Source organism: Toxorhynchites rutilus, chromosome 1 (assembly GCF_029784135.1).
Source record: "Toxorhynchites rutilus septentrionalis strain SRP chromosome 1, ASM2978413v1, whole genome shotgun sequence".
NCBI lineage: Eukaryota > Metazoa > Arthropoda > Insecta > Diptera > Culicidae > Toxorhynchites > Toxorhynchites rutilus.
The window spans coordinates 178,382,686-178,406,709 of NC_073744.1; the positions used below are offsets into that span (position 1 = coordinate 178,382,686).

General features: G+C 37.2%; 2 long non-coding RNA genes across 2 annotated transcripts; one reads left to right on the plus strand and one right to left on the minus strand.

Annotated features, from left to right (window-relative positions):
• The first annotated feature begins 12,890 nt into the window (after positions 1 to 12,890).
• Positions 12,891 to 13,921, plus strand: LOC129763425 (uncharacterized). Its single transcript, XR_008740920.1, has 3 exons — positions 12,891 to 13,289; positions 13,353 to 13,682; positions 13,818 to 13,921. It is a non-coding gene; the product is annotated as an uncharacterized LOC129763425 (long non-coding RNA).
• A 5,641-nt stretch (positions 13,922 to 19,562) lies between these two features.
• Positions 19,563 to 20,167, minus strand: LOC129763172 (uncharacterized). Its single transcript, XR_008740819.1, has 2 exons — positions 20,087 to 20,167; positions 19,563 to 20,031 (listed from the first exon to the last, which is right to left on the minus strand). It is a non-coding gene; the product is annotated as an uncharacterized LOC129763172 (long non-coding RNA).
• Positions 20,168 to 24,024: the final 3,857 nt, after the last annotated feature.

Genomic DNA, 24,024 nt, shown 5'->3' on the forward strand with positions numbered 1-24,024 from the left:
GATTAACTGTTTGAGAGGGGGTGTTGAAGTGTAGTCATCCAGTCTAAGCAAACCTATGTTTATTTGTACCGACTACCAACCTGAGACCCCTAGCAACCTAGTTTGTTATTTTGTTTAAATGTTCACTTCACTAGTTTCACTCCTCAAGACTAGTCGTCTTTATTTCAAGCTTCCTGAAATCTTCCAAATCGTTACCACTCAAGAGAACGGAATACAGAATGGAATTTTATCGAATCATTCGAAATATTTAGAATCGATCGAAATGCAGAATAGGGATGAATATCAGGGACGCAAACCAAAACAAAATAATTATTGTTCACCTTGTTTATTTCAAAGCATCAGTATTCGAGGAGGGCGTAGACTTTGGGGGTAGACCCTGAACCCGATGGTTATGTGCTGTTGAGGAAGATGATCGGTCCGACGGTACTGGAGATCAATTCATTCGGCGCTGGCCTGATAAACGGACTGTTGCCACAAAATTAAGTAAGGTCTCTGGACTTAAGGCACTATATATATTTTTTGAAGGCTGAGTTTTTTACATAAGGGTTTTTCCATGTACCACGTGTACAGAAAAAGCACGATTTTAGACTCCCCCCCCCTCCCCTTCCGTGGACTAACGTGGGCATTCCCATACCCCTCTCCCTGTTGTCCACGTAGAAATTTTAAATGCGCCATATTCGACTCCAGTTGAGTCCTGGATGTTTTCGTTCTATCCGCGGCAGTTCGTTCTGCTCAATATAGTATTTGATTATAGTTTCACTAGAGGGATTTTGTTGGATCGGAATTGGAAGCAGCGACATTTGCTGACGAATTTGTCTCAGGCATGGGAAATCTGCTGACGAAGGATTCGTTTGTGTGAGGAGGGAGTAATAGAACGGGATGGATGAAATCTCTTGTAAATGCCGATTAATCAGCAGCGCCTTACATTTTAGCGCTGGCAGTTGCAATTTCAGTCCGCCCTGCTCTATGCTTCGCGCAAGCTGCTGTATCAGCACTCGCACTGGCAACCCTTTCCACAGGAACGAACCCATTGTTGCAGTTATTTTTGCTGTGTGAATACTGTACGGTGAGATTATCGATGCCACATACCAAGTCTTTGAAAGAATGAACGTGTTTAAAAGCATTATCTTCTGACATAAATTTAGGGTCCGTTGAGAATGAAGCCAAATATTTTGCGCTATTTTGGAAACTAGCGCATCCCAATTCAGCTTCACCATTTCCCGCAGAGAGTTAGTGAAGACGATGCCTACAATTTTCACCGTCTCCTTTGTCTGAAGCCAAGGCACTGTCCATAGATTTCCATCGGTTGCTCCCACATCGATAGATACCGTCTTTTGGCGATTGAGCTTAGCCCCAGCGATAAATTCAAATTGACAGAACATTTCATTGATCTGTTCGATTTTTTGTGTAGATGTTGTCACCACACTGATGTCATCTGCGTAAGCTACACACAGGTCATTACCATCACAAATACGCTCCACTCGTGTGAGAAGTGGATGAAGATACAGCGAGAATAGCATCATCGATAATGGTTCGCCCTGTCGAACCGATTTCTCGATTGGGAAACTTTGTGAGAGATGGCCGTTTATCAACAACCGAGACGTAGAACGTTCGACAATCCGCTGCAGTAACCCGACGAAACTCTGATTGATACCGAGCGACCGCATGGTTCGGTGGAGAAATGTATTTATTTATTTAGTTGTATTCGGTCTTCGGCGGCAGACTAATCCTAACCTATACAAAATTTTTAAGTCTACAGATGAAACATTGTCTGGTATTATTGAAATCAAATTTATCACAGATGGCACTGAAAGCTTTGAGACATGAGCATAGAGAACTGTTGTATCCGTAATTAGTCCTGTGCCTAGGAATGGCGATTAGAGCGGAGTGTCGCAGCTGGCGAGGGGGTACAATAAGTGGAATTTCACGTAGTATGCGAGACCCTGTCGAACGCATGGTCGAGATCGAATGATATTAGTTTTCCTCTTCTCTTTTCGGCGATCAGTCCTGCTATCCTGTCTTTAAGAGCGAGAGTAGCTTGGAATATATTGCGACCGGGATTGCAACATTTTTGTGCTCCGCTCGGCAGCCGATGGTTTTGGAGCACGTGTTCTAATCGGACTTTTCATAATTCTACTCAGTAATTTATAAGCTACGTTTAGCAGAGTAATCGGTCGGAAGGCCCGCACGGTGTCGTTATTATTTCTCTTTCTAACTAGCACGATTATGCCGCTTGTGAAGTCTGAGGGGAACTATGTTGCTATCGCCTCATTCATCACCAGATTCAACTCTCTGTTGATGACGTTGAAAGCTCTCTTATAAAACTCTACTGGTAGCCCGTCAACTCCAGGGGATTTTCTAACTGCTGACGCTTTTATTGATGTGTATATCTCCTCCGTGCTTATCTCGGCCATTAAAGCGAAATTCGGTTCGTTATCTGAAGGTATTACTCTGTCACACTCAAAGCTTTCTCTCGACTCGTTGTTCTCTTCCGGCGCTGCATAGAATCCCTTGAAGTACTCGAACACATGTTGTTCGATTGCTTCGGAACCTCGCAGCAATTCGCCACTCTCATTTCGCATATTCGTTATAGTTGTTTTCTTTTTCCGCCTTTCCCCTAGCTGGAATGTGGAGATATTTTCTCCAGCTATAATTGTGTCGTTTATGCGCATAAAGTTTTGCGCGAAAGATCGCTGATGCGCGAGCATTTGCGCTTTGAGTCGATTGATGGTCGTTAACATATGAGGATTTTGGTAATAATTGTCATAAGCAAGTCTAAGCTGGTCATATAACCGTTGATGTTTGACGTAAACTTCGTTGTATGATTCTCGGGATTTCCATCGGAAAAATGAGCGTATTTTTGGCTTCGCACATGATAGCCACCATGTCATCCAACTGTTAAAATTTCTTCGTTGGCGGGTCCAGAATTGCCACCGAATTTTAAACTCCTCCATGTTCTCTTGTGTTAGTAGATGTGGACGTAAACACCAGAAGCCTCTACCTTGCGCTCGACCGAGGGGAGGGAGACAAATTCGTGTTGTCAAAGCTTTGTGATCGGAGAAGGAGCAAACGTGAGTAGCTGCGCTTCGTAATTGCTCGCACAGTCCATTGCTGACGTACAAGCGATCCAGCATGGAAGCTGCGTTATATGTAACATATGTGGGTGCGGGGGTTGAAGGATATAATTTAACCCATACATCATGCAGCTGTAGTTGCCGCACCGTTGCTTGTAGAGCGGGACTCGTGTTGAAGTGTGTAGCGTCACTTGGCCGAAGCACGCAGTTAAAATCTCCAGCTAGTATGACGTGCTCAGTGTTATGTCGAAGATAGAATGCGATCGTACCGTTGAAGAGTCGCTCTCTCTCGGCACGCAAAGCTGTTCCCGATGGTGCGTAAATATTGTTGACAGTTGAACAATCCGCATCCGAACATAAACCACACAGTTTCAAAAATTGATCTTGAGCAACGCCAATCGAATGAAAATAATTGGATTTAACATGCTGAGCCCAGCATCGGTCCCTAGGGCCCGACATTGAGCTTTTTAGTACGAAATCGCTGACTGACTGGGACTGACAGCTACAAAATAATTTAAAAAAAGATATTCTATTTGTTTTCGGATGATTTACAAAATGTGACTACTTTCTAGTCGATTTGCTGACTATTTCCTATTTGTACATTAAGTTTTTTGGGAACTGGGACCGACACTGATATTATGCAAACGCTCTTGATACGCGCTGAATGGAAAGCGCAGCAAGAAAAAAATTGGGGCTTCACGTGTTAAAATCAATATCAGGTACAATTTCAGTTCATGATTTTTCAAACACTTGCAAAGAAATGGTATCATAGAATAAATATTCAATAATAGAAAGTTAATTTATGTTCACAGCTTTATCTCAGAAGTGTACTTATTCCATCTGGAAAACTTAAAGCTTCCTTAGGTGTTGGCAGTAACAACAACAATCCTTGAAGTGGATTGTATACTATATTGTGTCTAATGATCCCCGATAATCGTTCGATTAATTGATTAATCGAATACTTCGTACAGAAATCGATTATTAAGCGAACGAATACTGCACAACCAATAATCGAAGCGAACGAATAATTTACGTCGATTAATCGACTCAAACCCAGAGCAAAAAAACCGTACGGCCGCTGCAGTTTTATGTGCGATTCACATAGCACGTTACGGAGAAGAACGTCTACGTTCCGTCAACGTCTCCACCAATTCACACATGCAGTCAATGCTTCCACCAGCACCGTCACGTCAAATGCTAAACGAATGATTTATTTAATTTTATTCATGGTGTCGCCACCTACAACAATTTTAAATTGCAATGCCCTCTTTCAAATCAGCATGCCTAGAATCAGTTCTAAATTTTGAAAAATTCAATGTGAATCATTGAATTCAATTATTTAAAAGCTTAAACCCCGTAGTCCGACCCTTATGCAATAACAATAATACATAGAATAATTCTTTCAACTAATCGCGAATGATTTTCACTCCGAAATTTGGAGCTAAGAGATATGTTGGCATAAAAAGTACAGTTAGTTACTTATAAAGCGATATGCTGAGGCACCACTCAGTGTCGCATTGGAGTCGGTTTTGACCAGTAATTGGACATTTGCGACTGGTGGCGACTTTCAATGTGGGGCTATAATTTGGGCCCCGAACTCAATGTTTACAAAAATGTCCAACTAGAGGTAAAAATGTCTAATTAAACGTGTTGCATCACAGATCTGTTCAATTAGCCTTATGTCGATGTAGATGTAAATTACTGTATAACCAAATCAAAACAAAAGCCGAGACACAAAGCCCAGACAAAAACCAAACGAGCCGTCCGTCTCCGTCAATTATTCTTTTCTACAAACCCTGCCGGTCGTTTTCGTTGAACGTATGCTGACGGGTCGTTACGTTGCTGGTGTATGTGAATGTTTTCATGAGAATTGCATGGTAGAATCATTGACGTATCGTGAACGTGACGTGTATGTTGTATGTGAATCGCACTTTATCCTGAAAATCAATCATTATCTTTGACGCTCTCCTAAACTCCTAAAACAAGTTCAATGCCGTCGATTCGAAATGAGCTTCGTTTACGAGTTTAGGGGAGCGTTAAAGGTAATAATTGATTTTCAGGCGGAATGAACACTATTTTGATTCCAAACGTCTTTCTAACAAATGAGAAATATTAGTCTAACTATTTATTTCTCTCAGTGTGACGATTAATCGATTAATCGATTATTTGGAGCGATTAATCGTATCGAATAACAAACTGCTGAAAAGTATTCGATTAGTGGATGAACGATTAATTTCAAAAATCGGGGATCACTAATTGTGTCATTATATGAGCTCCGTCAGTGCCGAACTTTTCGATTTTTTGAAGCGCACTTTGACTTTGACAGAACAATTTTTCATGCACAAATTATGGGCCCTATTATAGAAATCGAATCGAGGATTCGATACAATCACTATCACTATCACACCGATTAAAATCTGGAATTATAGAAATCGAGGAAAACTGCTCGATTCGTTAGCAAGCTCGAATGTCAGCGGTTGTGATGAAATATTTTGAAACAATTTTGAAATGTTTCATGAAGCACTATATAAAGGATGTCAAATCTATTTTTGAGGCATCTGCTATGAAAATGTATTTCCAAAAGTGTTGATATGGTTATGTTTTGGAGTAAATTGATATTCCCTCAAAGAATAAAGCTTAATAGGCGTAAGGCACGCATGCATGTGTAATAAAAACGACAGCGTGGAACAATTTGTTGTCCCAAAATATAATTATTAGGAAATCTATGGAATTCCGTAAAGAGTCATGCACGAATATCACTTTTTTTTAGCAAAACAATTTTTGTTATTCATGTGATTCTGTTTTAGCGTCGATTTCTTGTTGTAGCGGCGTCGATAGCTTTATTGTATTGGGGCAACCACCTGTTGCTCTAAACTCTCGCTTGTTGCGTGCTAGTGTTTTCTTTACTTTTCCCCTCATGTCAATCCAAACCTGTAATTTAAATAAAATCATTATTGTTTTGCAGGATAGCTTTAGCATATGGTATAGAGCATTATAACACTCCAACCATTAGTTTGATCTATTGTAGTGAAAGTGGTATAGTTTGGCATAGTATAGCAATAAAAAAGAAAATTGCTGCCAAAAATAACGTACTAATGTATGCTAGTAGAAGTAAGCAATTTTTAGGTAGGAAATTCGGTTGAAAGAAATTCAAAGAGTATGATAAAATTTACTTATGTTATGTGTATCGTAAAAGTATGTATCGTAAAAGAAATACTTACTTTCTGCCATTCTGAACCTAGGTGGTCTCAGTGCATTAAGCTCCTCTCTGAATTCCTCCAACTTTTCCTACACCGGGAATATATGACGACTACCTCCACAAGAACCTCGAGCAATCTCGCTTCCATTGTTTAAGGAGCCGTTCAAACTGGTGGTGATTTGGTTTTTTTCTTCCGCCACTGAAATATGCGCTGGAATTAGATTCTGCATTGTAAGTTATAACATGATTAATATAAATAATGCTGGATTGAACACTTACCTTTTATAGACTATTCTGGCAGCACCGTAAAACAAATGTTGATCACAACAAACGAACATGTGTTGCAAATTGCATATATTGAAGCGTTTCTGAAATGTTTCCCAAAGGGATTCAAGCCAAAACAAAATAATTCTCTGAAGATATGCAACAAGTGAACCAAACAACTCGAACAGTTCTGACACTTGCATCGATAGTTATCACTCGCTCGGTGCTATCGAATTGCTCGATTTCTATAATAGTAAAATAGAGTTAACGAGCAAAATTCTTATCGCCTCGATTTCTATAATAGGGCCCTATGTTTCATCAATTTAAAAGAATTTCCAAAAAGAAAAGACAAAGTAGGAATCATGCACTGATATCTATAGATCTTCACTTGACAAAGGATTGAGGAGTAAAGGGTCGAAGGTTTTAAGCGCTTTCGATATAAATGACGTGAAGATAAAAAATACAGCATTTTCACGCCACAAATTTCTAGTTTGATGTATATATGCGTTGTAGACAAAAGACATTGCAAGAAAAAATAAAGCATTTTTGGTTTGATTTCAATGTTTTTACAGATTTTAAAAATAAATTCCCAATAACAATCCAATCAACCTGATTATTCCGCATCCATTTTATTCATAGAAAGTTTCAGTAGAACTATTTACTACAGATGTATTCTCTATCGAATGAAAATTTATCCTTCAATTTTGAATTAAGAATATTTCATGAAATGAGCGCACAGCAAATCGATGGTGTAACTGCCCACTGCAAACTTGAAAACATTCCATACATGGTTTAGTTGTCGCTTTGACGCTGTAACTTTGATTATATTATCATATAACAGAGTTACAGCGTTTCAAAAATCACTCAAAATTTTCGATGTTGCATTTTACTCCTCTATTTTTTTTTGCCGAGTGTAGTTCCTTGCCCACTCCGGAGTACGATCGGATATAGTGCGATTCACATACAACATCCACGTCACGTTCACGTTCCGTCACGTCACGTTGCGTCAATTATTCTTCCTTGCAATTCCTATTGAAGCATTCACATACATCAGCAACGGCAAGTCGAAGTTGCCGTTGCCGGTGTATGTGAATGTTTGCATAAGAACTGCTTGAAAGAATAATTGACGCAACGTGACGTGACGGAACGTGAACGTGACGTGGATGTTGTATGTGAATCGCGCTTATATCGGTTCATTTACACACTCGATTCAGTTTTATTCATCAGCGCAATACGAAACCTTTTCCGCAATAGTTCGAGGAATTTTCAGCGGGTACTGATTAAAATTCCTATGAATTCGTGTTAGATATATTTTCAATATAAAACATAAAAACACAAAATTTTCAGTTTCTTCTGTATCTCTAAAAGTTACTTGGTTCGATTAATTTCAATGTTTTACAACTGCATTCTACGCATTTTCTTATCTTTCAAATGAGCAGCATAATTATTCTAAGTAGTACACTTTCTAAATTAAAGTCAGTTCAAAACATAAAATTAGGCTCAAGAAAAGTTCAACAACTTTGTCCTAGTTGAGAATTGACCGTATGCTCAGGAGGATTTTTTTTTAACAAATATGATCCTCTATCACCTCATGACATATTCCGAATCAGCTACGCAATTCCATGTATATGTTTATGTATATGTACTGGCTCAAGTGGTTTAAGATTGACGACCACTGATGCATGGACAATCTCACGCAAATGTAAATATTAATTCCTAGAAGTTGACGAAATTAAAACACTTTGTAAAAATGATTTCACACGCAATTTTAAACGAAAAACCATACAGACATTATTACCGTAAGATTAACTGTTCTCGAGATATAACAAAATGTATTGAAAATTATATTTGATGAAAACTCATTTACGCATACAAGTCGGACTCGATTATATGTAATTTGATTATATACAATTATGGACTTATTTCAAGCAGAAAGGTAACCTTTAAACGTTAAGGTGAAACTTAAGTGGCTATTACATGTACAGTGGGGTAAAAATCGTGATTTTTGAAGATTTTGCTTGGGATGATTTGTTATAGATATTGCAGCCAAATTAAGTATAGAAGTTGGGTGTCAAAGAACAAATTGTAGAACGGTTAGAGAACTTCAATTTAATTGATAGAAACAATCAAGCTTAAAATAAATTTTAAGACAATTTCTCATCTTTCGAGTGAAAGCAACAGAATCGACTTTCGTAGCGTACTTTTTTAATGTAGAGCTAGTTTGAGGCAACAGAGCTCGAAACAAAAAAATGGTCTATAACACTGTCATTGTTGAAATTCGAACAGATGCGTTTTTTCATCAAATATGATCGTCTATCACTTCCTGAGAGAATCTGGATAAATTTATTTTTTTCATGTGAGAAAAGTGTTTTCTGACTTTAAGGGGATGAATCAAAAATCAAATTCTTCTTTTTTATTCAAAAAACGAATAATACATGCATTAAAAACGAACAAGAAAAACAATTTTTTTGACTCAATTATATACAAGATTCGATTATATACAGTGAAAAGTAATCAGAGACTGTATATAATCGAGTCCGCGCTGTATCATGAAATCTAAACCATTAATCGTTTAATTTTCGTAGTTTTGGACTATGAGGGTCTATGCATACTCCGTAACTATAAAAGTTCGATCATAGGAAATAGCATGGTCATTCACAGTTTACGTGAGGTATTTTTATAATACATATTTTACTGAAGAAGATCAATGAGAAAAAAATCAATGAACGTTTGATTAGGCAGCACTCTCAGGCTTAATCCGTTTATTGATAAATAGATAGAGTTTGAAATTCTGAAATATGTATTGTTTAATTTAATTTTGAATGCATAGGTGATAGTATTTGAAAAAAATATATTCCTCCTGTCCACGTGGACGTTGTCTATACCCCCTTCCCCCTCTCCGTGGACATTTTCTCACCCCCAACCCCTCCTAAATTTGTGAACGTGGTATGTGGTCAGCCCCTAACATGTCCAAAAAATCAGAAATGTTTTTCATTTTTGTGTTATGATTTTTCAATATTTAGCGATAAGGGACAAATCTAACACCGAGAACCACTATATCAGTTTAGCATGGAATGGCTTCGCTTTTTACGCTATTTTCTTGAAATTACGCGATCTGCCTATCGTCGCCTCGCTGGGGAGAGGAATTCTGCGAGTGTGATTGTGACGGACGCGCACCGACGAAGGGGCATTTTTTTGCGCGCGCATAAAAAGGCAAACCGATCACATTTCCCATATTCCTGTATTACGCTTGGAAGAATTAATAAGATTGAACGTAAAGAAAGGAACGATGAAACAAATGAGCATCAACCTCTTTTTTTATTATCAAGAACAAATCATATCTTTCCAAGCTGTACTTTCATTAACGGCTTGGTCGGGCGTAAATCAATTCTGAATTTATATGAAATAAACATATTTAACTTTAGTTCAGCCTGAAAACATGAAAGAATGCTGACGATAACCATTTTTGGTCCACTCTCCTGATGATTGATGTTGGAGAATGGTGTCATTTTCCCCACGATGATGGGACTGGCTCAACTTGGATCATTGTGCACAGTATAGACTCCTATTCCGATCGGAAAACGATGCGGGTTCAAATAAATAAAAACCCCCTCCGGCAAGCCTTCGTAGCAACTCGGGTCATGCACAATACGTAGAAACAGGTCGCGTAATTTCTCGGCTGTGAGACTCACGTCCGCATTGAGGACGAGGAATTGTTCCCAAAATTGATGATAGCATGCAGTTATATAGCCTTCGTTGCGATACACATAAACGAGCATCCGTCGGGCAAGTTCCCGTAGAGGTCCAGGAATATGTTGGCCTGAAATGTTAGAAACCGCTAAGCTTTCTCTAGTATATTGCCAATTATTTACAATTGTTTAAATCAATTAGGTTACTCACTGGAATTTGCTCGGTATGGCATCATGATCCTTCGAAGAAAATAAAATGAATCTAGCGCCTGATTTGAATGATGGAAAACAAATGCAAAAATGTCCACACGACGAGCTTCCTTTGGGTTCGGAAAGGCGCGAAAAAGAGTACACTGAGAGGAATAGTTAGTAAATACGACGAATTTTTTGGTACATGTTACCAATTCTCTAGTCATTTTCTACCCTACTAATCATTGGTACATATTACGAAAGAAAAATGGTAGACACAAACGTCAAACAAACTACGATTTGTTGGTCCAACATTGGTGCAATATCAGTGAAAATTTTGCTTCTCATTTGTGAGAGATAATCATCAGGGATAATAAAAATGTTTTTTTTTAAATTATTTTTAATTTGAAAAATTCTATTTGATTACATTTAACTCCACATACTTAGAATACATTATAATAATAATATATAACTTATTCTATGAGCAGCGTACACGAGGAAAGTTCCCGTTCATCGTTCTGTTGCATCGCTCTAGTTAGCATTATGTAGGGAGTGTCGGTAGCACCAAGGCGCCTAGAAGTATATACTAAGGTGGGCCAACTTGCTAAAACCACTCTTCAGCCATCTTGGAAGTCTACTGTATTTTGTTTGTAAACAAAACACAATACGCTATTGCCGAAGCTCGCTCGTGATCAGTCTGTCTCTTTCACGCTACAAGCAAATAATTCCCCTTCTGCTTTCTTCCGTGCTGTTTTCATATACCGCTCCCCTAACCAACTTAGTGACGAAACGGCCTCACCTAGTACCATAGACCCGTCTTGGGTAGCACCAGCACGTTTCATCCGCATTTCGTTCTCTCGTGTCTCTATGAAGAAAAGAAATACATATGTTAATAATATTAAATATGTATATATGTAATGAAACGTAACATCAAAAAAATGCTTACCTCCGAATCGCTTCATCTTCAAAATAGAAATGGCGATTTGCAAAGTGCGCACATCACAGATGTTAGGTATGACAAAAAAACAAAGTTACTAATGGTATGAAGTAAAATCTACGAATCTCTGGTAGGAACGTTCATTGCGTCTGACATCGCTTTTACGCAATTTTGGTAATATTTACAAAACATTTGTATAATTTACCAATGTTTTGGCTACTAAAGATTTGGTAGCTGCTTTTACTAAACTATTTCTCCAGTGTATGATTTATATTGTCGCGATGACAGTACACTCAGAAAAAAAATAATGAATATAATTTCGAGTTAGGCCATCTACACATTATACTGGAGAAAACCATTAGTAAATGCAGCTACCAAATCTTTAGTAGTTGAAACATTGGTAAAATATACACATTTTTTGTACATAATACCAAAATTCGGTAAAACTGATGTCAGATGCAATTTACATCCCTACCAATGATTCGTAAATTTTACTTCATAGCATAAGTAATCTCTAGTATGTTCATACCTAGCAACTGTGTATGCAATCGCCATTCCTCTTGTGGAAGAGAATCGATTCGGAGGTAATTGATGTTTTGTTATGATTCATTTTACCCAAATATTTTTCTTTTTCAGTTTCTAACCGCAGAAAACAATAACGAATGTTTTACTCGGGAGTAAAACGAGGAGCTGATAAGTGATAAGGAGCGAAATGTTTTTGGACAAACTAATCAATGGAGGCTAAAAACGACAGAAATCCACGTGCATTACGATGATGACATTTGATTGATGCTCTGACTAACGTTTACTTTTTCCTTTCTTCCGTTTTCAACAGATCACAACCAGCAATGAATTGCTCCCCCTTGCTCGACTCGTCGTCCCAGGAAGCGATGGATATCAGTTTGGCTAATCGTACCGCCAGCATCGTGAAGCAACTGTTACGCACCGAGCAATTATCAGCAAAAAAAAATCACAATTCGGACAAAATCGACTCGGATGAGGAGCAGTAGCACCAGCGCAGATCGTCTGTGCTGTTTCAGTTACACACTGTCCGCAGCCAAAATTCTCACCAGCTGATGGACAATATGTTCGAAAGTTCGATAGTTCCAATTACATCGTCACAACAATAATAACAACTACAGCGGGAAGCGTCCGCACTCGCTTATCACGGCTAGCAACATTCTACAGCAGCTCTTTGCGGTGGCACTCAGCGACGACTACCAACAGCAGCCCACAAACCCTACCATCAAAGCACGATTTGCGGGGCATATCCGGTCGCTCAACAACAGAAAATTCGCGTCCGGGGGTTAATGGAGAGTCATTTTGTGTATAAATTTGCTCCGAAGTGATTTCGTCCGCTTCCTTGCTGGAACCGTCGGTGAAGATAACGGTACGAACGTGGTGTACGAGAACTATTTTAGGTGAATTTCGACTTTTTTGTGTAGTTAGATTTGCGAAAGATCTTATATATTATGAATATGAATATTTTTCTTACAGCATATCCGATATTCCGCTGCACAAGCGACGAGGAGGGGTTGGTGGCTTCCGGCTCGGCGTGCAAGAGCAACAACTGCGACACAGAAGATTCAAATCAATCGTCGATACAGCAGAAGAAAAAATCCACCTGCAACCTAGCGCCAAACCCAGTCAGCTGCCTCTACTGTCAATGCATGTTCCCCTCGGACAACTTCAGGAGACTGCTATCTCGTCGAATGAATTGCTCATGACAGATTCCGCCGCGAAGGAGTATTTTACTGACATTGACCTCCATGGGAGAAATGTTAGAAAACAGAAAAGAAAGGTGCCTCGATTCAAAGCTATAATGTGGCCGGGTGAAAAACATACAACATACATGGCTACAATGACCAGTCCGTGAGTGACCAAACTAAAAGATTTCGGTACCATGCAGCTTCCATCGGGATTACCAGTGAAAATAGGTGAATATTCAATTATTTTCTAAATGTTTGCCGCAGTGTTACACAACTCGTTCTATTTTGTAGAAATCGAGCTATTCCATTTGTTGAACGTGATTGTTGCATTTGGCAACGTATTCGCGATAGGTGCACCCGTGATCAACGTGAGCCACATCAAGAAGAGCAAAGAGCGTACGACATGCATTATCGAGGATTTGTGTTTCGATGTCCCATCCGAGTATGTACGACGTGGTTCCGATTTCCATCTTCAAATCACCTTCGAAGATGAGGATGAATTGATGTAATTTGCGATTCGAGTCGCGTAGCGAGAACGACGAGGTGGATATATGGGAAGCACTGAGAGTCCAACTGCCACTAACATCTAACTTCTACGAAGGCGATAAGTTGCGAAGGCTTGTATGTTTGTTTGTATTTTTACTCTATATTGTTTGACATATGAATTTTTGGCGTATTTTGATTCTTTTTAACGGTTAAGTTAATTCTATATTTTCTCTTCAAGTTTTGACTGTGCACCTTTTTTTCCATTTTCAGGTGAAAAACACCTGCTGCACTCAAGGCCTTTTTCATAACGAAACTCAATTTTTGTATTTCAACCATGTAGTTCTGCCTAAGCTGTAGAGAATGAGGATGCCCGAAAAAGTATTCTATTGAGTACTGTAATACAAAACTCACTCGTTGAAAGCCTACTGGAAAAGCTTTTCAATAATTAAATAAAGATAAAAATATTTCAACACAGCTTTTGAAATAAATATTATTCAAAACTTATTGTTAATATCCCTAATCCCAATTACAAATGAGAACCATCAATTTCACTTGTATTGTACCGATGGTGTGCCAACACTGAACGGATGAATCGATTTTGTTGGGTCAAAATTGAGCCAACACTGGACTTACAAACCGTAGTTTCGTTTGGCACTTGTGCCTACCAATTTTTTTTCGTAGGATGTACACTGAGAGAAATAATTAGTAAATATGACGAATTTTTTGGTAAATACTACCAATCTATAGTCATTTTCGACCGTACTCATAAACACAAATGTCAAACAGAACCATGATTCGGAAGCCCAATATCGGCTACATTTTCTCGCCGAAAATGCACGTATCAGAATTATATCCTTATTATACCTCCGTATTGCCTCATGGGAACAATGAAAATGGTTAATACCTAGGTAGTGCGGACTGAATCAAAACGGCTGTCAAAAAAGATCCAATTGAAATGTCAAAAGAGATCCAACGATCAGGAGTGTTATTTTTCTTATGATAATCAACACTATAAAAGAGGTATTGTTGTCAAGGGCAAAAATAAGTAAAATTAAAAAATGAACGAACTACATTTTCCCGTCAATTGTTTAATTAACCATTGCATCTCTGAAAGAGCATCTCAGCCTTTCACTGAGCAACGCATTTTTGATGTCCCCTCTCTTTGTCATAACGTTTTTGCGAACGTAACAAAAACAAACAAAGTCAGAGTCACGTAAATGTTTACTCCTGCGATTTGGAAATATTCGATAAAAAGTGGAAGGAAGAGCTGCCAGATGATTTTTAAAAAAAGTCTGTAAAAACATGTGAATGTCTGTTAAAAATGTGGAAAAGTCTGTAAAAGTGTGCAGATCTATAGAAATGTCTTTTAACGTTAATTTTCACTTATTCATTAATACTTTGTACATCACGATGCACGTAAGATTGTATTCTGTATATATATACAGCCATTCCATGCCAAACTAATATAGTGGTTGTCAGATCTTCGTCAAAAGTGGTAATTTTGTTCTTTATCGCAAAACATTAAACTCGTATTTTTTTAATTTGTCATTAGGGTGCCCATTTCCATTTTAGGGTGATACCAAAAATCATTTTTTTCCACTTTTCCCCAAAATGACTTTTTTCAAAAATTTATAACTTTCGAACCACTCAACCGATTTAGATGATCGACATATCAAATTTAAGCCAATGAGCTTTAATTGAGAAATATTTAACTTGCATATCTATAAAAAAAATCTCGATATCAGAGATGCTATTTTTTTTTCGTTTTTGAAATATGATTTTGCAAAACTAATCGATGGTTCGAAAAACATTTTTTCCCCATTTTTCCCACTACAAAAAGTCATAACTTTCGAACTATTGGACCGATTCATATCATCGACATATCAATTTGAAGCTTACGAGTTATTTTTCTTTGAAAAAATATTACTTTTGCGAAAAAATAGAATTTTGTTTTTGTAATTATGGATTCAGTTAGTTTTTCATAGTTTTCTCGGTTAAAGATAGGAGCGCTATATTTTTTTATATTTTTTATGGAAAGCTGAGGATTATTTACCTAACATATCTCGATATCAGAGATGCTAAAATTATCGTTTTTAAGTTAGAATTTTGTAAATTTAACATGTTTTAAGTCTTCGATCAATATTCATATGTGACTAAACTAGACCTATGCTACTAGAATCCTATCTTCCCGCAAGTGTGAATTTTGCTTATTGGCTTCAATTTAATATATCGATCATCTAAATCGGTTCAGTAGTTCAAATGTTATGATTTTTTGCAGAAAGTTATTTTTGGACAAATGGGGAAAAATGATTTGTTTTTAAAAATCATATCTAAAAAACGAAAAAATAGCAACCCTGATATCGAGATATGTTGTGTAAAAAATCCTCAGCTTTCAAGAAAAAATATAAAAAAATATAGCGCCCTCTAGTCTAAAGTCATAAAAAATAAAAAACGACTACAATCAATAATTACAAAAATATAATTATGTTTTCCGCAAGTTAAATATTTTTTTATAAAAGGCTAGGTCAATTTTATATGTCGATCATCTAAATCGATTCAGTGATTCAAAAGTTATTAATTTTCATTTGTCATTTTTGGGAAAAAGTGGAAAAAAATTATTTTTCGGACCACTTAATAACTTATGTGCTGTAAGTGTGTTTAAATGTTTCAACGATCTACACATACATACACAAACATACGCGTTGTTAATTTTTATGAAAAACAGTATTTCTCCGTTGATATATTGGACATCTACCAAGGCTTGCGGTCTTTTTTTTATCTTCGCTTATTTTTCGTCGGCCTATTTCCGCCACTTTAGTGCCAATCACCGACATCAGGGAGGCGACTCCACCTGTTCCTACCTATCAGACTCAACAACTCATGAGCCGGGTCAACTTCTTTTACTTCCCTTCCGAAGGAAGACGTAACCAGAGATTTTTCACCTCAGAAAATCCCAACGACGCCAGCTGGGATTGAACCCAGGCTGATCGGATTGTGAAGCTGTTACGTTAACCACACAACCACTGGCGCCGTCTTAGGCTTGCGGTCTTGTCGTTGATGAAATTTATAAAAAAATGCAGTGTATATTTTCCATCCGCCATGCAAGGCTATACAAGTTTTAGATCACCACACGGCCATGAACCATGTCTGTCGTAACAATATCGAACAGTAACCCATATTTCGTCATAAGCAGACCCGAAAGCAAATGTAAGTTGTTGAAAATAGAATGAAAATTTTTATTCGATGTTGTTTAAATACTTAGAAGACATAGTCCTGACCCTACTATTTTTCAATAAATCTCCTTGCATTTCAGCAAAACAATCTTATCTAGAACAGAAAATAATTATCAGAGACAATTTTCGTTCAAGATTTTTCCTTACCTGCAGAGAATGCAATTGTTCATTAATTGTGAATAACCGTATCCTCTTTTTCGTCTGCAATGATGTCAAGGCAAAAGTACTTATGTGTATGAGTTCCAAACATCATACAAACCAGATGGGCCAACAAGAAGGACTGCCGGGCCGCAGGTTGAGTATCGCTGGTCTAACGTCATGTGTATTGATATATACTAAATATAATAACTTTTCTGTATTAAAACTATGGAAAAATGTCATATGGTGAGTCAAATATTTTTGATGTGATGAATAGATGTGATGAATGTTTTACAGATATGTCTGTAAATTTACAAACATATTTGTAAATCTGGCATCTCTGGTGGTCTGAGAATTTATTGCAAGAAATCGCTTGAAAACATGCATGAATTTGCTTGAGAATGAAGTGGATTGAGTCCGCACCACTTAGGTTAATACCCGCTTTTCTCACCAGTTTTCAGATATGACAAAATCCAAGCTTACTAATGTTATCGAGTAAAATATACTAATCTCTGGTAGGGATGCGGGTTTGTTGACAATATGTACAAAAAAGTTGTACATTCTACTAATTTTGCATTACCAAATGTTTTTGCTAGTTCTCGACCGAGGATTTTTCTAAGTGTAGGGTAGTAGGGTCGAAAAATAACTAACGAATTGGTAATATTTACCAAAAAATTCGTCATATTTACTGAATATTTCTCTCAGTGTACGCAGCCGCAACCCGATCTATGTTGGCGATGTCAATCGGATCTCCAACTCAGCTCTGCACATTTAGGCCATCTACACACTAGGCAACCTAAGTTGGAAAGCAACTTAACGAATCTGTCAAAAAAGTTGAGAACATGTGTAATCAAATTGGAGCATACACACTAGGCAACTGGCAACTTTGGTCGGACCAACTTTTTCGATTCAACTCAGCATGTCGAGTCGCGCGCGATTTGTGTCGGCAACCTTTTCGTTCAATTGCTGTTGACGTTTTGATTTCTGCGTTCATTGAATTTCAATATCTGTCAGTGGTGATGCAAAACAGTGTTTACAATATTGGCGCATCTGTTTCTATGAACGAACGAGATGTAAATATTTTGCTACTTTGGTTTAGTTTATATATAATATATATTCGTTTGACGTTAGGAAATGCCATCAATATGTAAGTTCTCTTGATATACCGTCCGGGAAGAGTGCTGATTTGGTCAAGGATGCGTATAATATTGGAGATTGAGCAAGAAGCACAGAATCCGCTGGATGTGTTTTTTCCAAGTTAACAGCAATTGTTGCTGTCTGTTGTTATCAGCGAGCCGAAATAAGTATGTTAGGTAAATATGTCACCTTTAGCTTGATGCCGTCGGTTATAATAATGATTTAACAAATACCAACAGATAGCCTAAGATTGGATAATTCTGGTCAGATTTCCCGGGAAACCGTTATCATCCCTGATTCTCGATTGTACCATGTGCGAAGGTGCGGTCTGCGAATATGTGACCCCTGGGATAATTTTTCATATTTAGCGTTAGTGTATACATAAATCATTCTTTAGAAGAATTGTTGAAAATTTTTCTGTTTTCTTTATATAATTCTTTTCGGCTGTATTCTTATTTCAATGATTTTTTTATGTTTGTAAATATTGTTTGCTGGTTTGTGGTATTACTCCAACGAAAAATAAATATATACATCCATTTTTTAGAAATATTTAGAATTTAGAAAAAAAGCAGAACCCAAAAGAAATTCTGAAATCTATTGTACACACGAAGGAATATTAACACAACGGTACATTTTTTAAATAAAAATGGTATTATTGTTTGATATATGAGATGAAACACCTTCGAAAAAAGTACATCCAGGAATGCCAGATAAGCAGATTTTTTTTCTGCTATAGTGTAAATTGTATTTCAAATGTGCCCTTTTGATTCTATTGTAGTTTTAAGAAGCCGCGTATGCATTCAATTTGATTCGATGATTTGTGAAATTAAGTTTTTATTTATTTTTTCTTTGCCTGGTGTCAAGAAAAATCCCAAGTAAAGTAGTTTTTTTCAAACCAATTTTTCATAATTTGCTCTCCGTATGATTTTTTCGGCAGTTAAATAAATGGCATCTCTGCCAGCGATTAGGCAGTTTATGATGACGGATAAAAACTTAACGAATTCATCGCGTTCGAGTTGTCTCAATGGGCAGAGCTGAGTTGGCGATGCGATTGTGTAGACGGCCTAAGGCAACTCAAACGTGACAAAATCGTTAAGTTTTCATCTGTCATCATGCATCACACGTCATTACGCTAGCTGAGATGTCATTTCTTCAATTACCCCAGGAAATCATATGGAGAGCGAATTATTAACAAAACAGTTTGTTTCCAAAAGATCTGTTTTGCTTAGATTTTTCTTTAATTCGAACGAAAGGAAGTAGAATCAAAAGCATCAATATATACGTAACTTTTCAATACTCTCATTGGTATTTAAACGAGCAGCTTTATAATACAACATTTGTGTAGAAAAATGCTTCCAATTCAGTCCAATATTAAAATCAACTGCGTGAAACAGATAATCATCATCACTACAAATTTAGTGGTTACATAAAAAAGACATAAGGTTACATAAAGTCGCTCTTGGGCAGGCGACTTTAATAAGATTCCACATAAAACAAAAACAAATGATGAAATTGAAAACAAATAATTCTAGTGTAATAAAGAACATTCATGTTGAACATTTTATCGCTAGCGAGTTTGAATGTTTGTTAAATTCTCGCAGTAGTGCCGTACTGTTCTCATCATGTATCACCTCCGACATGATCTCGGTAGTGGTTAAATCAGCATCTATTGAAGCATCACCGGGACTGTGCTCAGCTATGATTCTGCTCTCTCTCTCTCTCTATTTCATTCGTAGATCCGGTGTTCATTGAAGATGCATCATTCTAGTTTATTTTGAATCCTGTCATGGGGGTCTAGAAGGCAGGAAAGTTGCGAGTTATTTAATGAAACAATGTTTTTACCGGAGTGCTCTCTCGTAATTCACGATCTGATTCATTGTTTTTAAAGTGACCGACTAGCCCGAATCCATACATACACACGAATGTATGAAGAGCGACCGCCACTATAACTGCGTATTGCTCCGTAATATTTTCAGCTGAAAACAACAAAACAATATATGAAATTGTATATCAAATGAGTAAAATCCTTACATTCCATTCGTGTTTTTGTAAACTAGTCCAATCTTGAAAACAATGTTTGGTATTGTAACTGACAAATACCGAAACTCAACGAACGCAGAAATCGAAATGTCAACATCAATTGAACGAAAAGGTTGCCAACACACGATAAGAATTTGAAAATAGTTACTGTACAATAATCCAAATACCTGCACTTCGCGCCAAAAGTAGATCATTATTGTTATCACTCGTTGATTTGCACTACAAACGATAACAACACCCGAAAGTAACAAAAAATCAAAATGTCCGGAGTACGACTTCGTGTTGTTTTGATTGTATCGTTACTTCGGACATATCGAGCGTCAGAGGAAAGTGGCGTTCGAAGTAACAGTTGAGTGCTTGAAATTCGAATCTGTACATTGGACATTTTTTGTGTCGGTAATAAAAAGGTAGAAAGGATACTTAAACGATTGTTTCCGCAATGCATTCAATGATTGAAAACTAGTAGTGTGCATCCATTAACTCGATTTGTTTACATTTGTTACATAGGTCCAATGTAACATTTTCGTCACCTCGAGAAAAACGAAGTTAAAGACCCGAACATTACTCCGCGAATCGTCTTAAAAGGCATCAATCTTCATCATTACTTTCACCACTAGCAGTCAATAATAACTCTGAAAAACTAATCATAACTGTTGTCCCGTGATTTGAACTCAAAGCTGAAGCCTCGGAACGACAAATGTTACATTGGACGTTTTGACTGACGCGCGACGCGCGTTGGACATATTACGTTGCACGATAAGATTTTGAAATTTGAAACTACTAAACAACAATCCAAATATCAACATCTCGTTCTAAAGACAAATTATTATTGTTATCACTCGTTGGATTGCACTGAAATCGATAACAACACCTGGAAGAAACAAAAACTCAAAACGACCGAAGTACGACTTCTAGCGAATTCGTTTTTAAAACTGAGTCAGTTCCAAACTGACTCTGTAATAAAAAAAAACGTTTTCAGTTTCACGAATGCACACACAGTAGGCTTCCAAGATGGTTTCAACAAATTGGCCCACCTCAGGATATACTTCTAGGCGCCTTGATATATATGTAATATACCTGTTATTGATGTAATATACCTTGATCCACGATTAAAAATATACAGTGTCGACATCTGATGGCCACGTTAGTGCTTGTGGATCACTTTACTTCCTATCAGATTAACAGATCCAAATGTAGTTTTAAATTGTTAAAATTTGAATAAAAATTTTTGACTTGATGTCATTTGATTACTTTTAACATGTGTTTATGATTCTTTCTTAACAATATTCATATTAATTTCCTTATATTTCTTCTATAGCTTACCATTATAATATAAAATCATTACCAGACACGATTTTTGCTCAATATATTTTCCAATTTGCGAAAAAAAGTGTTGCACTATTACATAGAGTACATATTCGATACTAAAAAGTAAATTTCCATTTATAAACTGCACTTTGAAAGTGTGTTTATTGCGTCTGAAAATTCATTATCATACTCACTCCCCAATGACAACACATGTAGGTCAAATCCGTCAACGCGAAAGCACCTTCTTTTCGCGCCTTTTTGAATAAGTAAAAAAACTTTACTTAGCAAATCCCCTCCATTAATTCGAGAACAATCGAGCAGGTCGAACTCAAAAGACATTTTTATCAGTTGAACACGTTTCTCTGTTTATAACATTACGGTAAGCTTAATAACTGTTTCAAGTGATTCAATTCACGAGTTTCAATATTTCCCACACAGATCACTTTGAAAAGCTATCAGTTCTGTTCGTTGGAACACTCAACATCCGAGATAGGAATGGCATCGAATCATGAGGAATCGATGAATGATTCTGGTCTGGGGCTGTCGCCAGACAAGCAGTCCCATCCTTTGGAACCTACAACATCCGAAACGGGAAAACCATCGAATTGCGTGGCATCGTTTGGAGAACCTGGTACAGAACCATCACCAAGTGAACAGTTCTTTCCTAGGGAGAATAAAACCACGACAGTCACAAGTTTGCAATCGTTCAATGGTTCAGATTCGGGAGTTTTGCGGAACCAGCAGTCGCGTGTATCGGTTCGGCCGGGCAGTCCAATTATTTGGAATCCTTATCATTTGCCACCAAAACGTAGCAAGGCCATCATAATGTCTGGTAGCGATTTCTAACAATGCTACTAATTAAGAAATGGAATTTGGAAAGAATATTTTCGATACCTATAATAAAAAGTTGCTTAAATTTCGTACAAACCATTTCATTCAGGTGTTCAAATAAACTGAAGTAGAGTATTCGATGAATAGTTCAATTAACTAAATGCGTTGTGTCTGGGAGGGCCAGCAACCACAATTAATTTAGTCCAGTTACTGAGGCCCAAAATATGCACGGACATTTGTCCGTATGTATGTGTATGTGCACCGTGTATTAAATCGACTCATAATAATTCGTTAACAAACATCAAACTAAATCCGGCCGATACCATTGAAAATTATCAGATGCTGTTGTTCAAAGATGTTGTACACATCTTTGAAGGGCTTAAAGCCGTGGCCAAAAACACTGTGCCCTATTATGTAAATCGAGTCGATGAGAATCGACTATCACTATCATATCGAGCAAAATTTCGGTTTTTGTTAATCAAGATAATCTTGGGCCCTATTATAGAAATCAAGTCGATAAAAATGTTCTTCGTTAGCTCTATTTTACTATTATAGATACCGGACAAAGTCGATAGAATCGACCGAGTGGAAGCTATCGATGCAACTGTCAGAATTTTCGCGAGTTGTTTGGTTTGCTTGTCTCATATTTTCAGAGAATTATTCCGTTTTGGTTTTCGTCCCTGATATACTCCTTTGGGAATAAAAATCGAACCGACTCATTCAGCCCTATTCTGTATTCCGACGGATTTCCAGTTCGTTCGAAATCGTTATTTGATTGGAAATATAATTTCGCATTCCCTATTTCGAACGTTTTGCCAATTTAATGTTCGAAGAGAAACAGATCGAACGAAATTTAAAATGCACTCGAACGGAATACAGGATGGAATTTTATCAAGTCGTTCGAAATATTTCGAATCGATCGAAATACAGAATAAGGGTCATTGAACAGCCAGCGATTCTTTGAAGTAATATGATTATTTAGGAAGCTGGTAAAACAAATACCAGATTCATCAAACAAATTGAGCCGCTGTCTGTCATGGATGTTCTGAATGACAACCAAACAAAAAAAATATCTGATAATTCTAATAAATCTTATAAATAACCTTCTAATCTAATAAATTTACCCAATTTTGTTTTTTTTTAGTTTCTAGCGGACACCGGAGATGTTCCGTATTATTTCTGCAAGAGGGTGTATGTACAGTTATCATTCGGTAACTGAATTTTTTTAACTGGACTGCTTTTTAACTGGGCGAACGCTAACTGGTCTTTGAACCAGTTAAAATGCAGAATTTCGAAAACAATTGACGCCATTTTTAATTTGAAGATTAGGTGTTAGATTCAATTTGAAGATTAGGTGTTAGATTCAATTTGAAGATTAGGTGATTAGATTAGGCATTCGAATGTAATTTGAGATGTTATTAGGTGTACCGATAAGTTTCTTCGGTTTTACAACAGATGATGTAACTTGATTATTATTCCAGTAAATCAAATGTCCAGACATTCGTTGGAAAGCTACTGTCATTGTGCGTCTTTTTCAGTATATCTCAAAAAGTTGAAGCGTAAACAACATAGTTTTTTGCCACTTCGAATATATCGAATTTCGTACCAACAAGAGTGTTTTTGCGGGGAGGTGTTACTTCATTACTTCAATATGAAGAAAAAGCTGCGGAAGGTACTCGCACTTTGGTGGAAGTTTATGGTGATCATGCTCCAACTGAGCGAACATGTCAGACGTGGTTTGCACGATTTAAAAGTGGCAATTTTGACTTGGAAGACGAAGAACGTTCCGG